This window comes from Suricata suricatta, chromosome 9, assembly GCF_006229205.1.
Source record: "Suricata suricatta isolate VVHF042 chromosome 9, meerkat_22Aug2017_6uvM2_HiC, whole genome shotgun sequence".
NCBI lineage: Eukaryota > Metazoa > Chordata > Mammalia > Carnivora > Herpestidae > Suricata > Suricata suricatta.
Window position 1 is genome coordinate 51,123,925 of NC_043708.1, and position 7,833 is coordinate 51,131,757.

The window sequence follows — 7,833 nt, forward strand, 5'->3', positions numbered from 1 at the left end:
AAGACGAGCTATAAGTTATAAAAGCTGATCAAGAAGTTAGGTCAATTGGCATAACAGTCAGAAACAAGAATGAAGACACTAACCAGTCTATGCATCTCCAAGCAGGACTCCAGGCTTCACCCCAGTTGATTGTTGAAGAGTCTCAGGTACCCACAGACTAAATATTAGATCTGGGCAGCAGGCCATCTTGGCCTTTAATAAATGCCACTGCAGACACTACAGTGCAGTCACTCACTGTGGACTCAGATGAGTTAGCAAAAAAGAAACCAAATCTGTCTTAGCATCTCATTCCTTCCTTCCCAATTTATTTCCTAGGAATCATCTCAGCACAGAGAGGAGATGAAGGAGGCAGGACTACAGTGAGATTTTAGGCATTTCCTAAGTGGGAAGGGGATGGAATATTGTGGTTTCTTTGAGTGACAAGGAACTTCAGGTGGCAGAATTAGGCCAAGATATTTTCAATGTGGCAACTATTTAGAGAGCAAGGTATTTGACAGACCACAATTGGAAACAGACTGGGAAAATCAAACCATTTCCTATTTACTTCCCAATAATTTGAGACTCTTTTATAAACTGGTTCCATTTCAAGTCTTAGGCTTCAGGTTTGCTTCAGTGTAGCTTCTAGGTAGCATTACGTAGCTTCTTCTATTCTTATAAAATTTATGAGAAACAAAAATTGCCAATCCTGAAAATTAGTGCTAAAGCAAATCTTTCCTGATGCTTTAGCCTGATGCTCAATATTCTCCAACAATCATTCTGTTTCTCTCTCAAGTCAGCTCTCACATTTTCCATTTCTTTTCCAAAATGTAATCACTCTTCTCACAGAGCAATTATAGTGAAGATTTAATATTTCAATACTCCTAGCTCACTTTTAATCCATGTTCTCTCTTCTCTTCCAATATCAGCCAAAAATAGAAGTCATGAGATTTCAACTTTAAGACTATTCCTTACCTAAACACTCTCATTCATCTCTACCAACCATTCCTTCCTTCCTTCCAGCTACTTATTCTAAAAGAAATGTCTCTCCATCTGTATCAGGCTAATAATTCATCAACATTTGCTCTGCGACAAAAAGAATCCTACTTAAGTCAAGTCTTTCCAACCTTGAGGGGAAAACATTTCTTTAGCCCTAGATGGTCTTCTTGCTCTCTCCTTCCTTTACACATTTCTTGGGTGGAGAAGTGGGAAGGAGTCTCTGTGACTACTTCCATGCATTCTCCACCCATTTGTTCCCTAACCTACCGTAACAGAGTTTCTGCCCTACTGAAGACCTGTAGTCCCCCAAGGCCTCATTGTTGGTAAATCCAAAGACTGCACTTTAGCTAGCCCTTATCACATTTAACTTTGGGGCAGCATTTGACATTAGAGAGAACAATATTCAAATTGTGGATCTATAAGAATAATATTAATATCAACTACCATCTACTGAGTACTTAATATATGCCAGCCCCTGTCTGTTTTATACATATTTACTATTTACTTCTCACAATAATTATGTCTCATAAATGAGAAAATGAAGGTAGAGTAACTTGCCAGAAGATGAAGAAAGAGTAAAAAAAAAAAGAACTGGGATTTGCTATCAAGGTTTCTCTGACTCCAAAATCCATTCTCTTAATGAGTATGCTATGTTCAGACCTATATAACGAGCTGCCTACTGGCTAATTTCACATGGTTCCTACACAGGAACTTTAAAACAAATATGTCCAAAACTAAACATGTCTGCTTAGCCTGAGACCAATACTTTTTCTGATTCTATCTACTTCTATGAATGGTGCCATTGTCCATCAAATTGCCCAAACCAGAAATAAGACAGTTTGGTTTTAAAATTTTCCATCTCCTTGTGTGCCTGGGCAACTTAGTTAAGCATCTGGCTTTGGCTCAGGTCATGATCTAGCAATTCATGATTTCGAGCCCTGTATAGGGCTCTGTGCTGACAGCTCAGAGCCTGGAGCCTGCTTTGGATTCTGTGTCTCCGTCTCTCTCTGCTCCTGCCCTGCTCATGCTCTGTCTCTCTGTCTCTCAAAAATAAAAAATAAATGTTAAAAACTTAAAAAAAAACAAATCTGACCTTGTCATTCTCTTACTTAAAACCATTTAAGATCTTCACTTTTTCCTTAGAGTTCTTAACATTCTCCTTCAAAATGATCAGACTCTTAACTCCCCCTCTAACCTGAGATGCATTCTGTCCATCTCAATGTCATCATCCCATATGATTTTTCTGCCAGGAATTTTCCCCTTCTTTCACCTAGGTAACCCCTAACATTCTTTAGGCCACAACTTAAAAATATTGCCTCACAGAAGGCTATCTTGATCCATTAACATCATAAAACCAACTGCAAAATGGTTTTCCTATTGCTGTGTGATGTGAAATTATTTTAGTGGCATATAAAATTTTAATCATTTATTTATTTTTCTTGTCCTAATAGCAAACATGAGGTTTCTGGATTAGGACTTACTATTACTACTTAGAGCAATAACCACATTAGTGTCCCAAGATCTATTTTCCCTGTATGGAGTGATATGATAACAGCCAGATGGTTATGTCTGCACCTATACAAAGGGGGTTCTCAGGAGCCCTGAAATTATGAATCTGAGATCTTATATAACAACTGCTACAGTAATACACCTTCATCTCCTGAGAGAAGAGAAAGCTTTTTATCTCCCTAAGGTAAATAAATCATGTGGAACATAAACAGATGGCTCTGTATTTCATTCCCTTAAAATGTAAGGAACACATGGATCTGGTAAAAGGAGATATTCTTCACCTTTATTACAAGATAATTTTCTTTACTCAAAAAGCCTGGTCAAGTAAAAATGGCAAAACAGGTATTTCCAAGAATCTATTTTTTTTTTTTTACATCAATCCAAGTGTTAGAATCAGCTTTGTCAGTACTCGGGAAAATAGTCAAAAGTTTATAGCAACCAATAAAATGCCAAATTAAAAAGGAGGCAACTTAAAAGTAGTAGCAAAATTTGGTGAGAAGCATTTTTAATTGCCATTCCTAAATTCTCCTTCCTGGCTAGATAGCAGTCTTAAAGACAGAATCCCCCATTCCAAGAATGGGATCCCAATCTCTGGTTCCAGAGGGAGCAAAATAGATTTCATTCTCAAAGGAGTGTGTTTGTCTGTTCCAATCTGTCTGGGGACTACTTGAAAAAATGATTCAAGGGGCCTGTCTTTGATTTGCTTAAGTTGGAAGCCAGTCAGCACCAAAAAAATGGCCATACAGAGGACATTCCTCAATAAACTGTCAAAAAATGAACAACATGCCATTGTCTGGGGCAAAAGATTACTGTTGAGGCACTTAAAGCATGGAAGAAAAAGCTGGAAAAGAGTTTCTTTGGAAAATTGGGGCATTCAAAAATGCCTGCATATACTGAATAATTTAGAAATACATGTACAGGTCCAGGGCAGAATGCATGTACAGAAATGACATGAAAAGACCTTGAGCTTTCACCTCTGATGAAATTTTATTTTTATTTATTTTATTGTATTTTACATTTATTTTCTATTCTATTCTAGCTTCTTGAGATCATGGAAATCTCTGTCAAACACTAGCTAAACACAAGCTAAAGAAACAGATACTTCAGAGACCACACACAACAAAGAATACAACTTTACAAAAATAGTGTCCAAAAAATCTCTAAATAAGCAAACAGCTAGAGCCCAAAGTCAGCAACAAAAACAAATCCTAATGAGGGAGAAGAATCTGTTACCAGAGTTAGCACATTTTTTAAGTGTCTTTATTTACATTGAGAGAGAGAGAGAGAGAGAGAGAGAGAGCGAGCGAGTATGTGTTCATGGGGGAGGGGCTGAAAGAGAGAGGGAGAGAGGGAGAGAATCCAAAGCAGGCCGATCACCAGCATGGAGCCTGATGTAGGGCTTGAACTCATGAACTGTGAGATCATGACCTGAGCTGAAGTCAGACAGTTAACCAACTGAGTCACCTAGGTGTCCCCAGAGTTAGCATTTTAATATTCAAATGTCAAGTTTCGAACTAAAAAGTTACAAAGCATGTAAAGAAACAACAAAGTATGGCCCATTCATAAGAGAAATTAGCCCTGAGGAGGCACAGATATTGGACTTTTTAGAGAAAGACTTTAAGTCAACTGTTCAAATTGCTAAAGAAAAACATAGACAAAGAGTTCAAGGAATAATCTCTCACAAATAAAAAAAATCAATAAAGAGATAGAAATTATGAGAAGGAACCAAACATAAATTGTGAAGCTGAAAAGTATAACAACTGAGTTATACTTTTAACAAAGAGTTAAAGGAATAATCTCTCAACAAAGAAAAAAATCAATAAAGAGATAGAAATTACAAGAAGGAACCAAACATAAATTGTGAGGCTGAAAAGTATAAAAACCAAAATAAAAAATTCACTAGAGGTTTTCAATAGCAGATTTGTGTAGGCAGAAGAAAGAATAGGTGAACCCGGAAAGAGGCCAATTGAAAGTATCCTGTTAGAAGAGCATTAAGAAAAAAAAATGAAGAAAAATAAGCAGAACCTAAGATATCTACAGAAACCATCAAGTATATCCACATATTCATTACGGGAGTGCCCAGAAGGAGAGGAGAAAGAATGGTGAAGAAACAATATTTCAAGAAATAGTCAGAAACTTTGACACCACAAACCAAGGTAACAAAAGCAAAAATAAACAAGTGAAACTACTCCAAACTAAAAAGCTTCTGCATAGCAAAGAAAGCCATCCACAAAATGAAAAAGCAACCTATAGAATGGGAGAAAATATTTGCAAATCATAAACCTCATAAGGGATTAATATCCAAAATATATGAAGAACTCACACAACTCAACTCAAAACCCCATAATGTGATTTTAAAAAGGGCAGAGGGACTAAGTAGGCATTTTTTCAAAGAAGACAGAAATGGCCAACAGGTACATGAAAAGACACTCAACATTCCTAATCCTGAAGGAAATGCAAATCAAAACCACAATGATATATCATCTCACACCTGTTAGAATGGCTATCATTAAAGGACAAGAGGGGCACCTGGCTGGCTCAGTCAGTTAAGCATTATACTCTTGATCTTGACTCAGGTTATGATCTCATGGTTTGTGAGTTCGAGCCCTGCATCAGACTCAGCACGGACAGTGCAGAGTTTGCTTGGGATTTCCTCTCTCCTTCTCTCTCTGCCCCTCCCCCAGTGTGTTCCCCCCCCCCCCTCTCTCTCTCTCTCTCATAAATAACCCTAAAAAACATTTTTAAAGACAAGAGATAACAAGTGTTGGCAAGGACGTGAAGAAAGGGGAATACTTGTGTACTGCTGTTGGGATTGTAAACTAGTGCAGTCACTAAAAAAAGAAAATAATAATAATAATACAGAGATTGCTCCAAAAATTAAAATAGAACTACTATATGATTCAGCAATTATACCACTGGGTATATCCTTGCAGGTTCTTTCCTGAGGGAGGGAGAGAGAAATAGGGCAGGAAGGGGATGCACAGAGAGTGAGGCAAGACAAGCGATTTCTGATCAAGCCCCCTTTATTAAGAAAATAATTCCTCTTATATAGGGTTTGGGGTGGGGAACTGACCCAGGTTGGTTGCCAGGTAACAGAGTCAAATGATTATTAGAGAAAGGGGAAACCGAAACTGAAACTCCGGACACAGCATCAAAGAAGCGCCCAGACTTGCGTCTGCAATGCTGGGAGGGGAAGCTTAGCGCTGCATAATCCAAAATGAGGTTTGATCTTTTGCTCATTTTGGCTTTTTTCGTCTGGCTCAGTATGACTGTCTCCAAAATCTGGACCAGGAAATGCACTCTCCTAGCCTCCAGATGTAAATCTTGTTTTTCTGGTTGCTCCCTGGAGAGCGACATATCCTTGCCTGAGGCAGCCAAAACTCGGTGGCCCCCAACAGGTGTATATCTGAAGGAAATGAAATTACTCTCTCAAAAAAGATACATGCATTCCCATGTTCCCTGCAGCATTACTGACAATAGTCAAGATGGAAACAACCTAAGTCCCCACTGATGTATGATACATATAGCATATTCATATTCATATATATGAGAATGATATTATTCAGCCATATATAGAAGAAAACCCCGCCATTTGCAACAAGATGGATGGACCTTGAGGGCATTATGCTAAGTAAAATAGCCAGGCAGAAAAAGATAAAAACTAGATGATTCTATTTTAATATGAAATTTTAAAACAAAACAAAATAAGAAGATGTGGTATGTATATGGTATGTATATGACCTGAGCTGAAGTTGGACAATTAACCAAATGAAAAGAAGATAATCCTGCCATTTGCAGCAACATGGATGGACCTTGAGGGCATTATGCTAAGTAAAATAAGCCGGGCAGAGAAACACAAAAACTCTATGATTGTATTTTAATGTGAAATTTAAAACCAAAACAAAATAAAACCAAACTCATAGATACAGAGAACAGATTGGTGGTTGCCAGAGGCAGGGATAGAAATGGGCAAAATGGGTGAAGGTGGTCAAAAGGCACAAACTTCCAGTCATAATAAACCCGAGGATATAATGTACAGCATGGTGACTATAGTTAATAATACTTATCCTATATTTGAAAATTGCTTACATAGAGTAGATCCTAAAAGTTCTCATGACAAGGGAAAAAAATGTAACTGTGTGCTGATGGATGTTAACTAGGCATATTGTGATCATTTTGTAATATATACATAAATCATTGTGTAGTACATATGACACTAATATAATGTTATACATCAATTAGCAAAAAAAAATTAAGATTTTAGAGTAATCTCTACACCCAAAGTGACTTGCATTCACAACCCTGAGCTCAAGAGTTGCAAGCTCTACCACTTAAGCCAGCCAGACACCCCTTAAAATGTTTTTTAAGACTTTGAGTCAAGGCCATCTTCCTCCCAGGCAGCCTCTACCATAATGGATTCCAAGATCCACCCATTTCTGCCCATTCCAAGACACCTCTGATGGGTTACCCCAAGTCTCCCTATTGGGTTAGCCAACACTTTGTCAAATCTGCATTGCAAGCTTAGGCTCCCTCCGTCCAATTCTGCTTCCTTCTCCCTTTTTCTTTCACAAATGTCAGATCGGAATCAAAGACTGAAGATTTATCAGGCCCAATCCTTCTCACTCCCGATGAAATGCCCAAGATTTCAATATCACCCCAAAACCAGAAACCGCCAGGGAGACCGAGTCACGCACGTAAAAGCAAAGGGCATTTATTATTACGGCTTAGGCTTAGGGATAAGTTCAGTCTCACAGCCTTCACCAATGCAGGGGATCCGTGCTGAGAGCCCCGAACAAGGGCTGAGTAGGGTTTTTATGGGGTTTAGGAAGGGGGAGTGACAAGAAATTGTGACATCCAATCATTATTGTATAACAGCATTGGCAGTAACTCTAACCATACACATTGTCCAGGGTGTTCATTACTTTTGGCGGGACCCAATTACAACATTTAGAGAACCTTTGAAATTAACCAATTACAGAGCGAGTTCAGGGTCCTGTTTTGTGACTATTGGGTTAACTTTATTTTTTTTATTATGTATTATTTTCTTTTTTTTTCCCATAATATTTTGTCAAATTGTTTTCCATACAACACCCAGTGCTCTTCCCCTTAAGTGCCCTCCTCCATCACCACCACCTCTTTTCCCCCCTCCTCCTTCCCCTTCAACCCTCAGTTCATTCTCAGCATTCAATAGTCTCTCAAGTTCTGCATCCCTCTCTCTCCCCAACTCTCTCTCCCTCCTCCGCTCCCCCTGGTTCTCCATTAGGTCTCTCTTGTTTTCCTGCTAGACCTATGAGTGCAAACATATGGTTTCTGTCCTTCTCTGCCTGGCTTACTTCACTCAGCATGACA